Source organism: Astyanax mexicanus, chromosome 17 (assembly GCF_023375975.1).
Source record: "Astyanax mexicanus isolate ESR-SI-001 chromosome 17, AstMex3_surface, whole genome shotgun sequence".
NCBI lineage: Eukaryota > Metazoa > Chordata > Actinopteri > Characiformes > Acestrorhamphidae > Astyanax > Astyanax mexicanus.
Genome location: NC_064424.1, coordinates 11,897,350 through 11,920,703, shown reverse-complemented (window position 1 = coordinate 11,920,703; position 23,354 = coordinate 11,897,350). Strand labels below are relative to the sequence as shown.

The 23,354-nt window shown below is 37.5% G+C and overlaps 1 protein-coding gene across 7 annotated transcripts in view; it reads right to left on the bottom strand.

Annotated features, from left to right (window-relative positions):
- The window catches only part of nrxn2a (neurexin 2a), a 696,697-nt gene that overhangs the window by 557,517 nt on the left and 115,826 nt on the right, over nucleotides 1–23,354 (bottom strand). The window lies entirely within an intron of this gene.

Genomic DNA, 23,354 nt, shown 5'->3' with positions numbered 1-23,354 from the left:
AGTAAAGCTTAGATTCTCTGTGACATACTCTGTGACACAAGCATGTGTTTGTATTGCTATTTTTATTTTATATAAAGCTCTGGCGTGATAATCACAAAATAGCTAAGTAAAATTATTATACTGTTTGCACCAGTTAGAATGTTAGAATCACGGAGATTTCGGCGCACGTGAGCTCCTTTACTTGCAGCGCTGTGTTTAGCTGTTCTTAAAAAATATTTTTTATTAAATAATAGGTCTATGCTTCTTCAGTGTTGCAGTGTTAATTAACATCATTCTGAACAGATTTCGCTCATTCAAACAGCCAGAAAACAGTCAGTTTATGGCCTCGGGCCAGGTTGGATTTTTTTGGGCCTGATCTAAGCCCAAGTAAGAAGTATATTTAAATGTTTTAACCCTCCCAAAATATTTTTATGTTTTTACCCCTTTAGAGAGGCGTTGAGGTCTTAATTGGGGGGGTTTGACCCCTCCAATACCCCCCTTAATTCGGACCCTGCTCCAGATGCCACCATCGTCAGGGAACAGCAGCTAGGTGTGCTTCTGAAAGGTACAGCGGTCTGAATTTCACATCACGTCCATTAAATGTTCCTGAAGAGCCGCGAACTGATTAAAGTGCCGACCCACAGTCATTTTAAGACAAACTCTGGCAGGAGCAGAGTCTAGCCAGGCTTGAAAAAAGCTCTTCATTTTGAAATAACGGGAGCTGCAGAAGAAGGCCGAGTTTGTGAAATGACTGTGTGTGTGTGTGTGTGTGTGTGTGTGTATAGGAGAGGAGCTGGGAGATGTGTGTGTGTGTGTACGTGTGTGTGTATGTGTTGGGGGTGGTGATAATGGTATCATGGCGGTGTGAGTCAGATCAGCGGTGCCTGTTTGTGGCCACGATGCCGTTGTGATAATGAGAGGAAAGTGGCTGTGAGGAGGATCTTACAGCGTAGCTCTTAAGGCCGGAGGGCAGCGAGGAGAACATTTAAACACTAATGAGCACACGCGGAGACTCACACGCTCCTCAGCCACTCCCAGCACAGGTGGGAGCACACGCTGCCCTACGTCCAATTAAAGATCAATCTATACAAACATTATGATATGTCTACAAAAAAAAAAAAAAACACTTAAGTAGAAATTAAATGTTCTTAATGGTCCCCGGGTTGAACCTACAATCGCAGAAATAGAATACATATATATTATATAACTTTTTACTTGTATAGAGTTCTTTACTTTATTGTAAATAAAGTTACTATAGTATAAGCTTCAACAAAAAAAGATAAAAAGATATTTTAATAATTTATGTGGATTATTAAATAAATTATTACTTGGCCAATGCTCGATTTTCATTATGCATGAAAAAAAAAAAACATTAAAAATAACTTTTCTAAAAGATCTTTCACACTAAAAGATGATCAAACAATAAAAAGATAATCTATAAAATGTTTTTAACAATAGACCAAGCAGTTCAATACTATTTAAAACCCCTAGGGTTGTAAAAAATATTATTATTATTATTATTATATGCCATAGCTATAGATATATATTTTAGATTTAGTTTACATGTATAGATTAGTGTCAGATTATAGTTAATTTAGTGTTGTGTTGTGTTTAAACTTCACCTATTATAGAAAAGGGTTTGTGCTCTTATCATTAGATCCCACTGTTCTGACTGTTCTGGATCTTAGGAAGTCAATCACCGGAATATTGAATTCACCTGTCCACACCCGTATAAATACACTTTCACTACACGTACACATTCTGCTGAGTATTAATGGTTTTCCACATATAACAACTTTATCACATTACCTTTGTTTACCCTCTTGTTTTATTTCCCGACCTCGATTTTGCCTACTGTGTGACATTTCCTACTCGTTTATAATTCTCGTTTGTTTTTCTCAACCTCAATTCTGCTTTACCTCTAATATTGCCTGCTCATGTAGGATCTTTGGACTCTTTTCTGTTTATGGTATGTTTACTCTCTGTTGCTGCTGTTTACTGGTACTGACCCTGAATGTTTTGACTATTCTCTGTTCTGCCATTTTCATCAATAAATAATTTATTTGTATCATTTTATTGTATCTAAACCCTGTCTCGCCATGACATGATGTGACTATTGCACACAAGCACATTGCGATGACAATGCTAAACCGTTATATTGTGCAGCCCTACCTCAACCATCTCCAATCTATGGAGCTCCAGCAGTGGATCGTGACCCACACTCTGAAAATCACAGTTCAGGAATTGAAAAAAAATTCCTTAAAGAAGCTTTTTGGGCACTGACAGTTCAAAGAGAGTTAGCATGTTGATAACATCCACTTCCAGAAGCTGGAGGCGCATCAGTATGTATGAGTGTAAAATATGAGCTGGAAGTGCTGATCTAGGATCAAACTGTCTAATCAAGCTCGACTGATCTAGGAGCCTCACTTCCACTCTGAACTTCCATCCTTCCATATACCAGGGCTGGCTGATGTGTTGTCTGGGCAGGTGCAAAATGTTTTGTTGATGTAAAATGAAGTAAAATTAAGTTATACAATTTAGCATAATCTAATGCTGAGAAATTGCAGCCTATTTGTATTGGACATACTAAAAAAATGTAATAAAACTTAATTTTAAAAGTAAAAAAATATCTTCCCTCAGATCAGTACTGGTTTGTGGTTTTATTGTTAATGATAGGTAACTAAGATTTAGTTTTCTACAACTATGTGTTATTTTAGGAAATTTAGATAAGTTTTGGAAAAAAAAGTTTACAAAGTCATTTCTGAAGCTTTGGGACTCCAGTGGACCACAGTGAGAGCTATTATTCACAAATTAATAAAACATGAAACACTAGTGAACCTTTCCAGGAGTGGCCAGCCTGCCAAAGTTACTCCAAAAGGGCATGGGCAACTCATCCAGGAGGTCACAAAAGATCCCAGAACAACATTTAAAGAACTGCAGATCTCACTTATAGCCTCAGTTAAGATCAGTGTTACAAATTCAATAATAAAAAAAAGAGATTGGGTAAAAAATGGAAAACACCACCGCTAATCAAAAAGAACACAAAGACAAAAGTCTTTTTTGAAACAATTTACATCTGGCATTTCAGAAAAACAACAACTAAGGGTTTGTAATACTTTAAAACTGGTCATTGTCAACAGTTTATAAATATGTCAACTAGTTAATAATTGACACTAAATGTATTGCTTAGAATGTTTCAAATAATAATGAAATGAATTATTTGTTTAAAAATGTTGTAATGATTAATTATGTCTTAACTAGTGTCAATTAATAATTAGTTAAGACATTAATCATCAGTCTTAAGTACTGTTAAGTACAAATAATGTACTAACTTATGTGTTAGTGTTAACAATTTCTTTATATAAATTTTATGTATATTTGGGTATAGTTATTAGACTGTGTCTGTGTTTTTTTTTTTTTTTTTGTCATTTTGGAACAAACAGTCCAAAAAAAAAACTGACTAATTTACCAATATAGAGTAAAAAAAAGTGATAAAACAGCACAAACACACTCAAACAAACATGCCTTTTCTGTCAGTGAGGGATGTTGACTAATGTTTTTCACTAATGTTAAGAGACCCTTTGGGTGAATTAGACCACATTTTGTGCTCAGTAGAGCAAGCTGGCCATTTAGCTAAGCTAACAGGTTTTCACAAAAACAATAACTTGCTTCCAGGCGGATAAGACTATTAGCGCTGCATTGATACAACAGGATTTTGTACTAATCCTAATAGGTATTTAAGAGTTATTTACACAAGGTATTAGAAACAAGAAATGTTCTCAGTAATCTGGTGACAGTGTGTTCTCATAAACAGACAATAAATAACAGATGCTCTTTTTCTTCTTCTTATTGTTGTCGTTATTGCTGTTCCTTGTTCTTTTACTCTCCTTTACTGAGTTCAGCTCTACTGCCTTAATAGAAGCTTTTTTTATGTATAAACTGGACTACAGTGCTTATATAAGGCTGTATGTATGACAGTGTATGTAATGCTCAGAAGGTAATAGCTATATTATATCTATCTATGAATAAACATTATCTTTCTGTTGGACAGAGCCTTTGTTTAATTCATTTAATATCAAACCACCTTCAGACAGCCTGTAGTTTTTTATTTATTTTAATTATTTTGTCTTTTTTTTATCTAATTTTATTTTTTACCTTTTAGCGCTTTTATTTTTTATTTTTTATTCATTTCATCCTTTTATTTGTTTTGTTACTGCTATTACTTTTGGCCTTTTACCTTTTTATTTGATTTATTTCTTCCTTTTTTATTATATATTATTTATATTTTTATTATATATACATACTTACTATCATTATTTATTTTAGTTCCATCATTTACTTTTTTACAATTGTGGTTATTTTAGTCCTTTATTTCTTTAATCGTGTTTCTATTTTATTATTCTACGTATTTATCTTTTTGTTTTATTGCTCTACATTTTAGCCTGTTTGCATATCCTTTTATTTAGATTTTTTTTTATTTTTTCTTAATTAAGTCTTATATTGTTTGCTTGTTTTTATAATTTAAACTTCATTTTCAATCCCTTTAATTTTGTGTAAGCTCAGCTGCATTGAAAATGAGGGTTACCCTCAATGTATTTACCAAGTGGAAATAAAGGTTGATTGATTGATTGATTGATTGATTGATTGATTGATTGATTGATTGATTGATTGATTGATTGATTAAAATAATGTGAATTTAGGAGCTGCTCTTACAGTACATTGTTTTAGAGTCAGAATCTCCTGATTAGCAGAGTAATAGAAATTCTCAAAAAAAGACTTTAAATTAAATATTCTTGTGTTGACTTTCACTGAAAATTAAGGGAGAGCTCCATGGTCTTTTGGTGTAGTAAAATATGATAAAAAGTACTTACCTTTGTTGAATAGCCTCCGCTCTCCCACAGCTTTCTGAGATGCAGTTATTTTGTGCTTTTTGCCCAGCACTCTGTAAGTAAATAGTGGTTTTAATAAGCTTATTGTGCACTTTTTAAGTTATTACTGCCTTGTTTTAAATGTCAGGGCTCTCCAGATTCTTCCAAGGAGGTGCGGAGCTACTTTGAACCTGAATAACGGTGCAAAATATGCCCCAATACAGCCGCTGTACAGAGTGCTGGGCAAAAAGCACAAAATTACTGTATCTCAGGAAGCTGTAGGAGAGCAGAGGTATGCTATTCAACAAAGGTAAGTACTTTGTAGCATGTTTTACTACACCACAAGTCAATTTTACACCAGAGATCTCCTTTAAATGCCTTTTACCCTATCCTATAAAGTTGCCATTTTGAAAAAACAAGTTTTTTATCAGACAAAAACAACAATTTCCATCACTACATCATTTTCAGCACCTGAGTGGAGCAATGGAAGCAATTCACTTGAGAACATGGATTCTCATATCCATACTAATTGATAGGCCATAATATTTCACGTATTTAGCACCATCAGCTTCTTGCTAACATAAAAAAAGCCTAATTTTGTATAAAGAATTATTGCACACTTTCTGTAAATCCACTCTGTAAAAACCACTCTGTTCGCCTGCTATATTATATATTTAACTGCAACTACTGATCCGAACAACCAATAATGTATTGAGAAAAATCTCTCTGGCAGCCACTGTTAAAGCTCTCCTCTACCTCACAAGCCCACACCAGCTTTACACAAATAATTAATATAAAAAAAACGAACACCTCTTTGTTTTGTTCAAAGAGCATTACATTACAGCACAAAACACATAATTACAGCAGCGAATTAAAGTGTTACTGGGTTTATACCTCTCAGTTGTCTTTCAAAAAGCAAACGGAAGTATAATTAATTTGAAATAAATGAGTAAAGTGTGGCTTTATCTGAAACAGAAAATATCAAGCTGGTTGTCCACTCTCTGTCTCTCTCTCTCTCTCTCTCTCTCTCTCTCAAAAAGCAGTTTACTAATGAAAGTCTCTCTCACAGAATGGCAATGCCTAGAGACAAGCATTTATCAGTGTTTTTTTTTATTGATTACATTGAGAAAAACGTAATAAAACTAAAATTATTTTTTTAAAAACTCTCCCTCACAGTACTACTCAGGAACACAGTGAGAGCTAGAATTTACAAATGGAGAGAACATGGAACACTGGTGAACCTTCCCAAGAGTGGCCAGCCAACTAAAATAAGTCCAAAAGGGCATGGACAACTCATCCAGGAGGTCCCAAAACAACCCAGAACAACATCTAAACACTTACACATAATAACAGCAGTGAATTAAAGTGTTTTTGGGTTCATACCTCTCTGTGGTCAGTGGTCTTTCAAAAAGCAATCAGACGTATAATTAATTTGTAATAAATTAGTAAAGTATGGTTGAATCTGAAACTTTCTCTCTCTCTCTCTCTCTCTCTCTCTCTCTCTCTCTCTCTCTCTCTCTCTCTCATACACAAATAGCAGTTTAGTAATGAATGTCTCTTTCACCAAATCACAAAGACAACAATATGTCAACAATGTCTAAATACAAACATTTATCTGTGTTTTTTAAATGTATTAGCACTTTTGCCCAATAAATAGATAGTGATATCTAGGTCAATATTCTTTAATTCATATCCAATTTTGATTTTCCATTAAAGCACATTTAAAGCAGCATTACAGAAAACTGCATGTATTTATGTGTTTCATGCTCTTGGGCTCCAACTACAGTCAGGAAATGTAGATTTGTTTTTCTTTGAGACAATTTTAAAGGGCTCACATTTCTGGACAAGCTGAGAGCTACGGAAGCACCATCAGTGGAGCAACACAATGATATTTATAGCTGTATTTTAATATAAAAATGCTATGTATGTAATGTTGTTTTAATTTGATCTGACGCTGTAATTCATATGTAAAAAAATATTGTGAAGCCAAATTTTGTTAAATCTAATGTAATCTTATAAAATCTAATCCAGATGTTTTTCCTCTCCTCATCTCCTAATCTCTCACTCTCTGAGAGAAAGAAAAAAAAAGAAAAATCTCGAAATCGCTCAGGTAAGCCTTAATGATACAGCATACGTAAGCCTCTCACTAGCGATATTAGCTCACAGCGTCCGTGTTTGCGGGGGGAAAAACGCTGAGAGCACAACAAAAGACAAGGACAAAAGGCGAGAAAAAGCCCACTGCTTGAGCGTTGCCCGATTGCCTGGAGCGAGACAGTAAATCTCTTAATCACGCTGTGTTTGTGCGAGCTGCCTGCTTGGCCGGGGATGGCAGGCTGCGCTAAACTGTCAGGCACCCATAAATCATGAGGGCCGCTTTAACCTTTACAAGCACTCTCCGCTCGCTCGCTCAAATTGGTCACAGCAACAGAGTTCCCGGAGAATTGTAATGAATTAAGTGAGACCACAACAGCTGACACGGTGACAGCGTCTGGAGCTTCTCAAACACGCCGAGCGAGCTGAACGGGCGAGCTAGGCTAACATCGCTCAGGTTATTAGCATGATCCCGGGCCTGTCATTCGGATAAGACCCAGCCGGAGTGTCTGCTGCGTCTGCCGATGCGTCTGCCGATGCGTCTGCCGCTGCATCTGCCCTGGCTGCTCCCGAACGCAGATCTACCTTATTTATTTGAACCGAGCGCTTGTAAAAAAAAATAATAATAATAAAAAAAAGTACAAGTGATGCTTGATTGATGACACAGTGCTCCGATGCAGCCGTAGCACTGCTCTGTATTTAGACTGCGAGACACTTTAGTATTGATCGGAAGCTTGAAATCGCAAATGATGAGCCCCGCTGATTTTTATGCTCACACTAATCAATTCTAATGACTTTTAGTGGATGAAAGGCCTGATTGAAAAATACAAGAGCGCTCCAACGACCCCCCCCACTCCCCCCCTTTTGTCGGCTGTCTGTCTCCATTCTGGTTTTGTCTGTAAGCATACGGATTTTGCAAATGCAAAGCCACAGGCAAAAAGGAGCCAATGCACTCGGGTGCGCAGGGATGGGATTCAGGGGTATCTCCGCAGGATCTAAAAGCAAATCTGACAAGCTCCAACAAGTTCCTTTTATTAAACAAAGGGAGAAAATGCAAGTAATATATCTGACACACAGATCCCCTCTCCCTCAGAGAGGAAGACCCAGCATTCATTTTGACCTTGGAGGAGTGGGTGCAATAACAGGCTCCGTGTTGACAGATCTAGTGAGCTTACTGATATAACACAGTGTTCTCTGCAAACAGAAAATGAAAAGCGCGGGAATCATAAGGGACGGGGAGCCGGGAAACGAAATGAAGTTTGCGTATGAATTTTTATCATTCTTTACTATTTTATGCACACGCGAGCGTAGTCGGGTCAACGTATCTCTTCATCTCTAAATATGCAGGCAAGAGAAAGAGAGACTATTAAAGCCCTGCCAACAGGGAGGCGCAGCATTATAATAAAACTGGTATAAATGTTGTAATAATAAGCTTTACTTCATAAAAACAAATGCAGAGAATAAAATTCATCATTAGAGCTTGTAACATGGCTTAACCACCGCCGTTCTCCACCCCTGCCGGCACACCACAGCGAGCTAAGCAAACAGAGACCGTGCCCCGAGACCGTTTGAAGCTCAGCTCCAGTCCCAGTCGTGCCACACAGCTTCTCTAAGCAGGGGTCCCCGAGGATGCGATCACATTTTTATTCAGGAAGGACATCAGTGTCCCTCGAAACACCGGCAGTGAGGCACCTGTGTTTTCAATGTGGTAAAGATGACCTCTTCGCTTTCTATCCAAAAAAAAAAATAATGTGCTGAAAAGCTAGACGTGCGCTGGGAAAAAAAAGGCTTGTGCTGCTCTTTAATCTTTTAGATTGGATGTGATATCACATGATAGTAGAGAAAATAGAGGAAAAGAAATCAAAGTTCCATTTGCAGAGAAAACAAGAAAAACAACCATGTAGGATATATATACACTGCCCATCAAAAGTTGAGGGGAATACTTTCCTTTTTTTTTTTTTTTTTTTTGAAAATGTCAAATGTGTTTGTTTTACAGTCTTGTGAGCCCTTATTTGGGTGAAGCAATCTACATTTTGTTACATGACATCTGTTAAATTAAATTATGACTCCCACAGCATTAAATATCGGCAAAAACAAATTATTTTAGAGAAGCTACTCAACTACACACTGCTGATATCTTCAAAACCATAAGGCAATTAGTTAAAATAACATTAAACAAAAATGTAGGCTATGAGCTATGGTACACAGAGATTTACCAATGCCTCTGAGACAATGCTTTGGCTGATCTTCTGGATTTGATTATGTATTGTTGTGTAACACCTGAGTTTTGGCACAGACTTTATCTAATGGCCTAATGTATCTGTAGCATGCAAAATGTAACTACATGGCTTCATGTGCACCTCCATAACATAATTTCCACAGGATATGGCAGCCAACTTAGCTACATATTGATTCACACTGGCTGATAATCGTTTAGTACTAAAATCACAGAGAGAAATTGGTAATAACTACATTTCCCATCTCTCCAGGTTGTAAATATAAAATTTATAGAGCTTTACATGTCCAAAATAGCTGTTTCACTGGGAAGAAAGGGTTCATTTCTACTGTCCATGCAAGGCTTTGACAGTAGAAGTGACAAGAGCATTAGTCATCCCAAAAGCATTGGATGGAGCACCATCATCATTCCAGAGAATGAAAAGCTGTGTAACCCCACCCATCACCATAGGTTTCAAAAGCAAAAGAGACAACTTTCAATCACATTTATTTCCAATATACTGTAATTCTACCTCCATTATTTAAATGTAACATCTAGTGTAGCCTCTGCTTATATTGTCATTTTTTATATTCCCCAAAATTCGTCTTTTAAAACATTATTCAGCTCTATTCAAAAAGGTGTGGTTATTGTAAAAGGGCTGGGTTACACCTAGCCGGGGTGGGACCATAGACTGTGTGAGCTGTGTGGAGGCAGCCCTCAGGGGCGGGGTTATTTAAATGAGTAGGCGGTCTCTCCACAGTCTTTCTCCCTCCTCTGGTCTCCACTGCGCAGACTCGGGTTTCAGGATCACCAACATGGTGGAAGATTTTGGCTTCATTTTCACTGAATGAATGGGAACGGCGACACGGCGTCCATCTTTTTTACAGTCTCTGTTTACGACTAACACCGCTTTCGTACCCTAGACATCTGGAATTGATTAATATTTTTTAAATTGAAAAAATAATAAAAGTGTCCTTTGTTTTAAAAAGCTTAAAACTCTCGTGTTGTGTCCATTTTTTATGTTGCTGGGTATGGAGGACGAGCCCATGCCGTAACAGTAAAAAAAAAAAAAAAAAAAAAAATGAAAGGTGTATGTCTTTAAATGTTTGTTGAATAATATTGTTGGACTAAAAATAAATCTCTTGCAAAACAAACAGGAAAACACTACGAGAAACGGGAGGCTAAAAATAAAAACTGCACATTGTGTATGCATTCAGAATAAATACAATTAGACGCACCCGGAAAGACAATACCCAAAAACAGCTGAAAATACATTTTCACACACTTTTAATTATTTGCTGAATTGTTGCCTTGCCGTGCAGGCCATTATTCGCCTCCCTCTGTTCGGTGCCAAGTACGACAAACTGGCACCAATTAGATGCTTACTGCACACACTGTTACTGGCACGGACATACAAGTCCAGAGACAGCAGAATGATAGCTAACCTCGCAGGCCAGTGTTTTGGCCCAGAGGAACACACACAGGCGCAGAGGCAGCAGACGCTGGTCTGAAAAGGAGTAAAGCGCTCCCTCACACACACACACACACACACACACACACACACATCTTCGTCCTTGGCAAGCGGCTCAGCATGGAGGGCAAACCCAGACTAATTTATGTTGATAAAAGAGACAGACTCCCAGCTTGCATTATTTACTCCTCGGTGAGCGGATGGCCTTGTTCTCAGCTACCGCTCCTTCCCCACACATACTTAAAGAAATGGCAGGAGTGAATGGCACATCTCCGAGAGAGAGAGAGAGAGCTGAGACACTACAGCTTTAGAGCACTGCACTACATGAGGAAGATTCCTCTGGCTTCCTCTGAATCTAGTGAAGATCAGTCAATTTCTACTTCATTTTTCCTATTTTATTAGCGTTCAATGCCAATCCCAGATGACTGTTCGACTGTTTAACCTCTTTAACCCTTAAGCCTGGCTTATCCTTAATGCACTGCGAGCACCACTAGCATAATGATGATGCTGTCGTCATATGGGCGGATATATGCTCCAGCGTGTAGGTTCTCCACAGCCTTGTGCACATTCATTCCATTCTGTAGCCGCAGCAGTGTGAACCCCAAGGGCACGGAAATGAATGTCTTTCTTCCCCCAGTTTTGTCACGGCTAATTCCGATCCATTTGATAGATCCCGATGCAGCCGAGCTGGGAGGGCGAAGACGAGCACATGCTTCCTTCCTTCGAGTCATGAGAAGCCAGGCATGGAATCTTTTGAACTCCAGCCGCTAACACAACGTCGCTGGACAGCTCAATGCGCTCGGAGGAGAACACTAACTGTCCAGTTCTGTTACGTCAGCTTATAGACACTCGGACTGGCCAGTATTGCCCTGAGACAAATTGTATTTTAAAGTTTGAAGTGAGACCAGTGGTCAAAGCAATATTTTTTAATAATTTTAAATACAATAAAAAGTATTATTAAAATATTAAAACATCTCCATCTTCTTTATAAAAGGGCAAATCAAATCAATGCATTTTTATTTTGAGACTAATTGTTCCATTAAACAAAATGATGTTTGGGAAGAGACTGAAGGGACTAAAACTAAGAAAATCAATAAAAAGTAACAGTGCTTACAATTTGATTTAATTCACAATCCTGCATTCACGATTTAATTTTTCACAGCATTTGGAACCAAGTTTGAATGACAAAAATAAGTATTATTTTTCTTCTTTTTATTTCTTTATAGACACTCGGACTAGGTTAGGTTAGTTTAGGTTAGGTTAGTTTGCAATCAAAGACAGTAAAAGCTAACTAATCATCATTTTGTCTATTTAAAGGTTTCTAGCCAATTTTGCAACATTAAATGGCTTTGAAATCTCTAACTGCCTCTAACTGTCTCTCTGATTCCTTCCTTATCCATCCCTCAGACTGTGACCTTTAAATTGATTGGGGTCCACCCTCTTTAAGAACATCTAATTTTCTTAAATGCACTTGGAGGAATCAAGAATAGAGGAAATGCGAGACTTCCAGAGTGATAAAGAGAAAGATCTGTTGTTACTGGGTTATAATTTAACTACAGTCACATATTTACCTCAATGTTTCACAGATCAAAGCTTTTTAAATCAGATTTAGGACACTTTCATATGTGGTTCTATATCATAAATGTATGCGATTTGAGCAATTGAAACATGAGTGTGGACCGTCACGTGGAATTTCATGGGAAACTGAAATACCTGTCATTTTAGTGTGGGAGGTTTCATGGGTAAATTGGAGCAGCCTGGTGGTCAATCTTCATTAATTGCACACTGCACCAGTAAGAGCAGAATGTGAAGGTGGAATTAGCAGGGTAAGAGCACAGTTTTGCTCCAAATATTGCAATGCACACAACATTATGGGTGACATACCAGAGATCAAAAGAGGACAAACTATTGGTGCACGTCTTGCTGGCGCATCTGTGACCAAGACAGCAAGTCTTTGTGATGCATCAAGAGCCACGGTATCCAGGGTAATGTCAGCATACCACCAAGAAGGAAGAACCACATCCAACAGGATTAACTGTGGACACTGTAAGAGGAAGCTGTCTGAAAGGGATGTTCGTGTGCTAACCCGGATTGTATCCAAAAAACATAAAACCACAGCTGCTCATATCACGACAGAATTCAATGTGCATCTCAACTCTCCTGTTTCCATCAGAACTGTGCATCACCACAATAAATTATTGTGGTCTAAAACCAGGTGTTTCAGTTTCATTGTCCAACCCCTGTATATGGTTAGTGTCATTTCAGGGACATATTCATACATATTAAAGGCAGATACAGATCACTTAGGTCATAATCACATTACAAGCCTCATTATTCAATTGAGATTTTTTGCTCAGATCTGAAATGGCTTGGCGTATCTTGACAGTTCACATTCATAAATGTGCATCACCTGTATCAGTCTGTAATATAAACTAATCTATCCCTGTATCTGGAATGGCACAATCGTACACTTGTGGCATTTTAATGCATTTTACTTCAGCAGAGACATGATAAATGAGGAGACCAGTCACTGGTTGAAATCTAAATGGAAATTATTGTAATGCTAAACATGGCTCCAGCTGTTAAAGCTAAAACAGATAAAGTCCAGCCCTTCAGCAAAAAAAGAGACAATCAACTTGCTGGTCACACTGCATATGAGAGAAAAAAAAAGAGTTGGAAGCACTAATGGAGAAGTCCCCCATGATGTGGAGATCTGTGCAACTGCAGCAGCCTAAATTACTGTATTTTTTAGAATCTATCTATCTATCTATCTATCTATCTATCTATCTATCTATCTATCTATCTATCTATCTATCTATCTATCTATCTATCTATCTATCTATCTATCTATCTATCTATCTATCTATCTATCTATCTATCCAACCACCCACCCATCCAACCACCCACCCACCCATACACATCCACTCCCACCCACCCATCCACTCACCCACCCACCCATCCACCCATCCAAATCTACTCACCCATCCAAATCTACCCACCCATCCACCCACCCACCTACCCATCCACCCAACCACCCACCCATCCACCCAACCACCCACCCATCCACCCACCCATCCACTCACCCACCCACCCATCCAAATCTACCCACCCATCCACCTACCTATCCACCCAACCACCCACCCATCCACCCAACCACCCACCCATCCATCCAACCACCCACCCACCCATCCATCCAACCAACCACCCACCCATCCATCCATTTGATGACTACAAATGTAATTGTTGACTAATCTTTAATTTGTAACAGTCCAGCATTACACAAAGTGCTGGGGACAGAAACGCAATGGGAGATGGGTAAATGGCTTACTGACACATTTAAACAACATCAAGACAATCAGACAATTAAAGTGTCTTTTAAATCTCATGTCCTGTCATGGCTGTTTCTATTGTTTTTCGAGGTGGAGGACATGGCAGAAATAATCGTTGACTAATCGACTAATCGACTTATCGAACAATCGAATAATCATCAGTTGCAGCCCTAGTTAGCATTAGCCGCTAATGCAGTGTTAACGAGTTGTAAATGCTGCCTGATAGCGCTAGATTGAAGAACTCTGAGTGTTCTCCCATGTCGCTTGTTTTGACATGGCAAACATGGCGACTACAGTCCAATTTTCTCACCTCTGAACGGCGAAAGAGCTAGCGCTGCGGTTAGCGGCTAATGCTAATGCTGCTGCTCCAAGCCTTAGTGCTGGAGAAATTTCACTGAAAACACACCCTTATAAAGTTTTACTTCAGCTGTGAGTTCAGAGTGATTTTACTGCTTCTTAATACCTGACTGGTAGAATTTATACATAAAAAGCACCGGATTATAAGGTGCACTGTCAATGTTTGGAAAATGAAAGGATTTTAAGGGCACCTTATAGTCACAAAAATATGGTATGTTAGTATTTTGGTCTATCCCCTTTCATAGAGAATATACATTGATATTTAAGGATACTGGCCTCCACTAACAGCACTAAGCACATGTCTACAGGCAAAAAGACGCATAGAATCTGATCTGACACTTTACATTCATGTCACAAGATCACAAATCAGATACAGATTTGATCAGGGACCATATATGAAAGTTCAAATCTGATTTGAGAAGATTGAAAGTGACATGTTCACACCGGCCTGATTAATCAGTATCACATTTAAAACCAAATAAAATCAGATTTGGATTACTTCAGCCTAATAAAACAAACACAGCCTTACATGTATGGATGTGCAATATTAATATTGCAGCCAAAGATGAATTGATTAATAAGGCTTATAATGTATAATATAGTATTAGTCCATAGAACACAGTGATTTCAGATAATAGACAGATTCTGCCAGTTGAGAAAAATGTTTTAACTGTTTTATTGTGTTTGAGTTTGCATAAAAAGTATTGAGTTTGAATAAAAGTCAGTTGGGAATATACTTTCTGATATTATCTTAAAACAAAATACTGTACATATATTTTTGTATGTTAAAGGAATTATTAAAAAAGTGACTTTTTTCCATTCAGTGCTTTCATTCATTTTTTTATTAAATGTTGCATTTTTCACTCTCCCGAAAGGTCACCCTTTTGTAGATGGTACTTGGGTTTGCTATGACAGAGACAACGATATGAGCGTTTTCAGCAGATCTTTTCATGTGATGAAAGTGACGACTGAGTGAAGGACGCTTAGTGACGATTCTTGTTTCGGTGTCCTTTGAAGAAGAAACTATGACTAGATGAAAGAATGCAACAGAAAGGAATGTAAGAAGCACTATTAAAGATGAGTGATTCAAAATGTTTTTTCAAACTGATGTGCATGCAGGACAGCGTCTGGACCACAGGGCATACGGGGATACGCTACGCCAATTAAAGCGCTATCAAACTGAGAATGATTCTCACGATTGTTCAAACAACTAATGCCAGGATCACACTCCACAACTTTGTCAATAGTTGTGCTAGTTTTTCACACATCCGATTGGTTGTGCTGTATTCCTGTAAGTCCTTCAGTTGTTGTGGCTTTTATCACCTTCATTAATGATCAGCAAGACGGTGTAACAATTACTTGATTATTTAATTTTGGGAAATTGCAGACTCATCTGGATGCTGTTCAACAAGACGTTTTCACGTTGACATTGTCAAGAGAACACACTTAACATAGCAAGAATTAGCGATGCCCAACCAGAGATTCTCTAGAGAAGAGAAAGCACACTTGAAGTGAGCACACTTGAAAATGTGTGCGAGTGTTCTGGCAACCCACGGCATCATCAGTTAGCGCCTATTTCCACGTAGCTTGTTTTAACACGGCAAACATGCAGACTAGAGTCCAATACACTCACCACTCTCTGAATGGCAAAAGAGCTAGCGCTGTGGTTAGCGGCTAATGCTAATACTAATACTGCTGCACCCAGCCTTAGTAAGAATCTCTTGAGAGGAGAATACACACTTGAAGTGAGCACACTTGAAACTGAATGGGTTCATATGGAGCAACTAAGCAAAAAAGCTAAAGAGTTTATAAATGTCTGATCAGTTTATACTGAAATATGTACTTATGTCTTCAACACAGAACAATATTAAATGTTTCAGTACTACATACATCCTATTTCAAGGTTTTGAACTCCACTTATAAACCTTTTAAACTTGGTCTAGGCTGTAACTCCATAAGTTCACCATCAGCTCACCACCCAACCAGATCACAGTAGCAGTAATGCTAGCTCCTTTACTGACTAAATACGGAAATATACAAGTATGTTTTCTTTGCTTTTTTTAGTAAAATACATTATTCTCTTTCTAAAATATAAGAAACATTTACAAAAAAAATAGTTAATTAATATATTTTATTATTTTACATTTTTACCCCATTCATAGAGGTCTAACTCACAGGCTTCCTCTAGAGTTTAATAGTGATAATATAACAGAGAGAGAGAAAGTGGTCAGACCCTCTATGAACATCTCTGGCCATGCAGTAGATGTGTTTTGGGATCCATATGATCCCATTGGCTGTAGCTCTTGACTCCCAGTCACCAACTGGACCAGATATTTAGCATACGCCCGGTGAGACTCTTTCAGTAGTTCACACTTCATGACTAAGCGTAAGTGCCGAGAGATCCTTAATGTGCCTCAGAGCAGAGTTTTTGTTGGCAACAACAACAAAAAAAAAAAACTACTGCTGGGTGATTATGGCCTAAAAAAACCTTAGATTAAAAAAAAAAATCTGATTAACGATTATAATCTTTTTTTTTCCCTACAAAAAAAAATCTAAATACAGAAGACAAAGAAATGGTTCAAAACTAAGTTTTACCTTTAAAAACAAAATAAATATATAATACACTAAACTAGTCAAAGAAGAAAATTTGAAGGAAAGTTTTTTTATTGTTTTCCACGATTAATCACAAATTGTCACCGGAAAGCATTGATGCAGCCAGTTTTTTTTTAGAAACGGCAGGATTTATTTCTAGCTAATAAATATATGCTTTATCCGGATGTTTTTGTCAAAAGAGCAGTTAAACGCAGGAACTCGGACTGAGCTGAATGAAAATATGAGCGCATTAGTCTGTGGGAGGCACCGGTAAACAGGGTAGGACGGATAAACACTTCACTAATGAGGAGCGTTTTTGGATATATTTTAGATTAAAAAGATTTTTAAAAGTCTGTATGTCAAATCGTGAGTACTCCATATTGAAAATCGCATTAAAGCTGTAATTTGAATGAACTGAATTAATCGTTAAAAATTGCCCAGCACTAGAAAAACTGGGTTTAAACCATGTAGTGTGAACCTGGCATAAGTGGAAAGAATAATCTGGTTTTAGGGACATATATATACTGCCCCACATGGGCCTTCAGTCCTAGATGGAGTCCCTTCACTCTTTACATAAGCACATGACTTATAGATGTATTCATTTCATTCATTTCAAGTTGAGCTGTTCATGAATTATTAACAGTAGTTACTGAACTACTATATTCACATTCATACAGTATATGAAGAATAGGCTAGGATTCAAGATTTTATGGCAATGGCTTTTTATTTTTTTTCCAATGTACATTAAACATGTTTGTGCATATGTGTTGTACGTATGTGTACGTACGCATTTTATGCTTATGTAGCTTTTTCCTTTCCTCATTGATTTAAAGAAAAAGAAGTCCCAGCAGAGCGTGGGTTCTGCTGTGTGCACACTATGCAGTGGTGTTCCACGCTGGTGCTGCACTTTTTCATGCACTCACTTTTTTTTTTTTTTTTTATCATGCATGGGATATTGAGCTTCATTAGCATGAGCGGGGATGCATTAGAAATGATGTAGATGCTGGAGGAAGACGCGGCGCTGATTTATTGCTTTGGCCTAGTTTCGCCTTCTGGTGAGGACAGGCCTAATTGATTCTGACGGGTCTCTTCGCTTCGAGGGTAAAAGGCAGGGAAAAATTTCACCTGAGAGGTATGGCAGAGGGCGTGATGAGGTGATAGATGGACCCCACGTGGGCTAGGTACGACTCCGGCTAAAAGCCGGGGTCCGGAGAGGGAAGCGGAAAAAAATTTCGGCGGATATCGATGTAATTAACCGCCGCTGTTTGATGAGCTGAAATAATTCCGCCAAGGATTTGGAGAATCAATAGGAGGGAGGGGAATTTGGGGGTTGTCGTTTGATTCTTAAAGCAAATTATAAGAATAATTCTCTGTGTGTTTGGTCTGCACGTAACTCTTATGATTGAATAATCCCTCGGGTAAAAAGGGAAGACTTAAAGCAAGGGAGAGGCAATTGTTCCCCTGAACATTGTTCCTTAAAAGTGCCAAATCCAATTTGCTCCTAAACCTTCCAGACACGTTTTTTTACTTCAATTTTTTTTTTTTTTTTTCCCCTTTTCCTGTGGACTCCCTGGTCTCAGATCCTGCATATCTCCCTTCCTTTGAACCCGCGAAAAAATATTTGGCCGCAATTCAGATTCAGTGTACATGCGGAATTTCATCTTCCCGCTACTCTACTATTTCCTCACTGAAGAGAGCAGATAAATACTTTCTACAGAAACACGCACACATATATACACACATACAGACCGTCTCCATATTGGTATTCTGAGACTGAATTGAGAAAAAGCCAAGCATGAGTCATTGCCACCATCCACCGTCCACACAGCTTCTTCAATTAGAGACACGGAGCCAGAGAACCAGGCTGAATGCATCTCTCTACAGATCCATGGAGATGTAGCCTTAGGTTTCATACCATATTGCAGTGACGACACTGCATAACGGCATCACAACACGATCCGGGAGACTGCTGAGTGACCCTAATTAGTCTGCCGGCACTCAAGTATGTTACCTGTAAATGCCTTTTAGAGCACAAGGTAACCAGCGTGTTATGTCTGAGCACAGTTCACACGGTTCAGTTATATATCATTCATGATGAAAAAAAAAAATGAAAGAAAAAAAAACAAGTGCTAGTGGTGATGGTGCTCTAAAATAAAAAATACTTTTCTATAAATTGCCTGAAAATACACGATAAAAGGACCAATTAAAGGCTCCAAAATGTTAAATTTTTTTAAATTATCTTTTGATCATTTTGCACGTTTTTTTATACAGCTCTGGAAAAAAAAAAGAAAAAGGTAAGAGAGACCACTTAAAAATTAGTTTCTTTGATTTGTACCAAATTGAAAAAAACCTCTGGAATATAATTAAGAGGAAGATGGATGATCACAAGCCATCAAACTTAGCTGAACTGCTTGAATTTTCAAAATTTTTGCACCAGGAGTGGTTATCATAAAGTTATCCAAAAGCAGCGTGTAAGACTGGTGGAGGAGGAGAACATGCCAAGATGCATGAAAAAAAAAACTGTGATTAAAAACCAGGGTTATTCCACCAAATATTGATTTCTGAACTCCTAAAACTCTGAAAGCCCCACGTCTGTTTATATATATATATATATATATATATATATATATATATATATATATATATATATATATATATATATATATATATATATAGTTCAGCCATTTCTCATTTTCTGCCAAAAAAAATGCTTTAAATAACAAAAAAAATTTATTTGGAATTTGGGAGAAATGTTGACCGTAATTTATAAAATAAAACAACAATGTTCCTTCTACTCAAAAATAAACCTATAAATAGCAGAATCATGTATAACTAATCATAGCAAAACTAATCCATAAACTAAAGTGGTCTCATTTTTTTTTTTTCAGAGCTGTATATTAAAGATGGACCAAAAAGTGCTTTTAGGGCAAAAATTGATGGTCGATAATCTTTCAGCTCAATTAAGTGTTATTCTTTTCAAGGTAAACTTGGTAATGCATGATTGAGCAGGGTTTTAATATAATATAATATATGTAATGTGTTGTTATTGTTTCTCAAGATTAAATATTCTTTACTTTCTGGAATCAGCATAATTAAAAACAGTGTTAAACTCGAGCTGAGATTCAGCTGAAAGAGCTGTGAATTCCCGTGAAACTGCTAAAAATGGAAACAAGCAAAAAGGGCTGCTTTATCCTAGCGATATAAACTTTATTATTTTGAATGTGATTCTTTCAGATTTCCGACTGTTGCTAAGAGACATTTTCTCATAGTTGTTCAATGTGCTTCCCCAGTTTTTGCTGTTTTGTGTGGATAGTGATGTTTGTTAGTGTTGCTGTGCTAATAGTTACTCACTATATGAGCTGTGGTGTCATCCCTCCTTGAGACGTGTTAGTTTTACACATTCTACAAATATCTAAGTTTGAGTCAACAAGCAACTGCAGCTTCCTGTAAGTGACAATGAGCCTTGCACAGAGCTGCTGTAATCATCCATATGTCATCTATAGAACAGTGCAGAAAATCAACAGGCAGTAACTGTAGAGACAAGATCAGATCATGAAACCTGTGGTATTTTATTATTATTATTATTATTATTATTATTATTACAGATTTTTTTTAGATGTTTTAATAGTGGTAATACTGTTCTGCTTGGTTAGCTGATATAACAAATTATTTTAAAATTAAATTAAAGACATAAACACAGTCTGCCACAGTCTGCCGTGTGCTCATCTCACAGTATCACAGACATATCACACCCATAACCACTTTACCATTTAAGGTAAAATGGAAAATTCTAGTATAAAGGAAGAATGGAGGTGGAGATTAACTCCATCATCTCCGTTGGTGAAGCCACGTGTGTTGAAAGCATCAGAAATCACCACCAAGTGTTACACTGAGATAATCTGTGGTGTTTTAGTGACTAATGAGGGAAAGACTCACTGGAGTACACTTTGAGCACAGGCTTTAAATGAGGAAGTGTGTAACACACATGACTGACAAATTTACACTGATTAACACATGTGTTGCTGTGTTTCCGCCGGCTTGATTAGATGAATTAAAGCCGATTGTTGAATCACGCTCAATACTTAACATTCAGTGCCAAATACTCCAATCCCACGTGTGAGAACAAGCCAACCAGGGACCAGCTATGAAAAATCTCACTGGGGAGTTTTTTTTTTTTTAAATTGACTTTGACTATTTCTTTTTTTTCTATTTCTATCCATTGCCTTAATCACTGCCTCCTGTGAGCATGGCTTCTGTTCCAATGCATGTTTTACTTCACCTGTTCAAATCTGCACACATGTGAATGTTACCAGTCATCTACACTCTGGTACCTTAACTATGGGAAATTAAAAAATAAATAAATATAATAAATATACTGGCACTTTGTCTACCATTATGTATATCATCCATCTATCTATCATCTTTTTGTCTATTTTTTAATCACGTTTTTTTACCCAATTTACAAGGTCAATTACCCAACCTTCTTTCACTAGTGATGCCACAACACCAGGAGGGTAAAGACTAGCAGATGCCTCCTCCAATACATGTGAAGTCAGATTGCAGCATTACCGATTAGCTTGGAGGAAAGTGCAGCAACTCGGTTCCTATACATCAGCTCACAGGCACCTTTGTGCTGATCGACATCACCCTTTGGAGTGATGTGGGGACAAAGCGCCATCTACCCACCCAGAGAATCAAAACCAATTGAAGACTCTCAGAGCCCTGGCAGATGATGGCAAGCTGCATGACCGGGATTCCAACCAGCGATCTCTTGATCATAGTGGCAGCGCTTAGCCCTTGAACCACCACAAAACAAGGAAAACTGGGAAAACTGGGGAAACTGGGCACAAGACAATGCACCAGTCCATCAAAGCATATCATAAATATACTCTCGTTCACAACCTGAGTACCAACAGGAAAACCTTACAGAGAAACTCTAAAATATCTCCAAAATATCAACTTTACAGAAGAAGATAAAACTCACTTAGCTTTCAGTAGAAACCTCAGCTGATTTTATTATTTTATTTTAAGTGGCGCTGCATATTTCTGGATGTAATCCTAACTTATTGCTGCCTGATGCATACAATCATACTGCTGAATACAATCAATCAATGGGTGTGCTAGTCTTCACCCTCCTAGATTTGGGGGCGTAACTAGTGATAGCAGAGTGCTAGTGAGTGGGTGCAGTAACTGGCCTTCCAAAAGAGAGAGATAATAGAGTAAAAATAGACATAAACTATAAAAAAGAAAACAAATTAAAGAACCACTGTCAGATTCGCATTATGTCGAAAACAAAAATCAGCAAAAAAATATTTACATTACATTTACGACATTTAGTGACATACAAAAAAAATTCCTATTACAGAGTTAGACCAATGTAGTTTTAGGAGTCTTGCCCAAGGACTCTTATTGGTGTAGAGCAGTGTAGTCACCCAGATTAGGAATTTATCCCCAGTCTCCCTCACTGGCATGCAGTGGTGTTATCCACTGCCCCACAACAACCACCATATATACAACAAAAGATTTCAGAAGCAATGATAAAAAAATATATAAATAATATATATAAAAAATATATATATATAAAGCTCAGTGTATATTTAATTTCATATACAGAACAAGAAAGCATTCATTTTTTGTTGTTGTAGGAACGTTTGTATTTTTTTATTTTTTTATTTAAACAGATCATTAGAATTCATTCCAATTAGTGTTAATATGACTAATATCAGAAAATTATAATAAAAAAAAAACAAACAAACAAACAAAAAAAATAACACTGCGAATACCTGTTTGGCTTCCACTCCAAAAAAGAATACTTATTTGAATACTGATGTCTTGTTATCAAACCATCTGTAAAAATAGCATATTGATATTAGCTATATTAATGTGATTATTAATAGGTAGCGTTTCATTCTGCTGGGTGCAACAGTGTTTCAGCATACCAATATATCTTAAGCAGAAGTATTCAATAAAAAAAATGCTAATTTTAAATCTAAGAATTTTTTTAAAGAATTCATGCTTTCACAACCTTCCAGATTTCAATAGCAGTATTAAAATATATAACAGTGCTATTGTGTCACTTCCATCTACAGGGAGCACTCTGGTACAAAAGACAGATGGTACAGAACGCATCCATCAAAAACACACACATCTAAGCCGTGACTATGGTGAAGCGATGCATCAGAAACGTCCTAAAGGTTAGAGCATTAGCCTAACCGTGGGCAGCAGGCAGCTCCGCTCTGTACGACGGTTTCATCATTCTAAATGCGGCCCAAACTCCCACACCAACCCCCCTCAGCAGTCTGACTGAAGCTCCAGCTGTGCCGAGGAGGCAGATAAGGAAAACACTCAACCGAATCATTAAAAAGCATGCAAGCCCCATCAGATAATGCTGCAAAAATTTTCAACTCCTAACCCTGTAGGCTTCCCTCAAAAGCAAACATTTAACCTTGGCT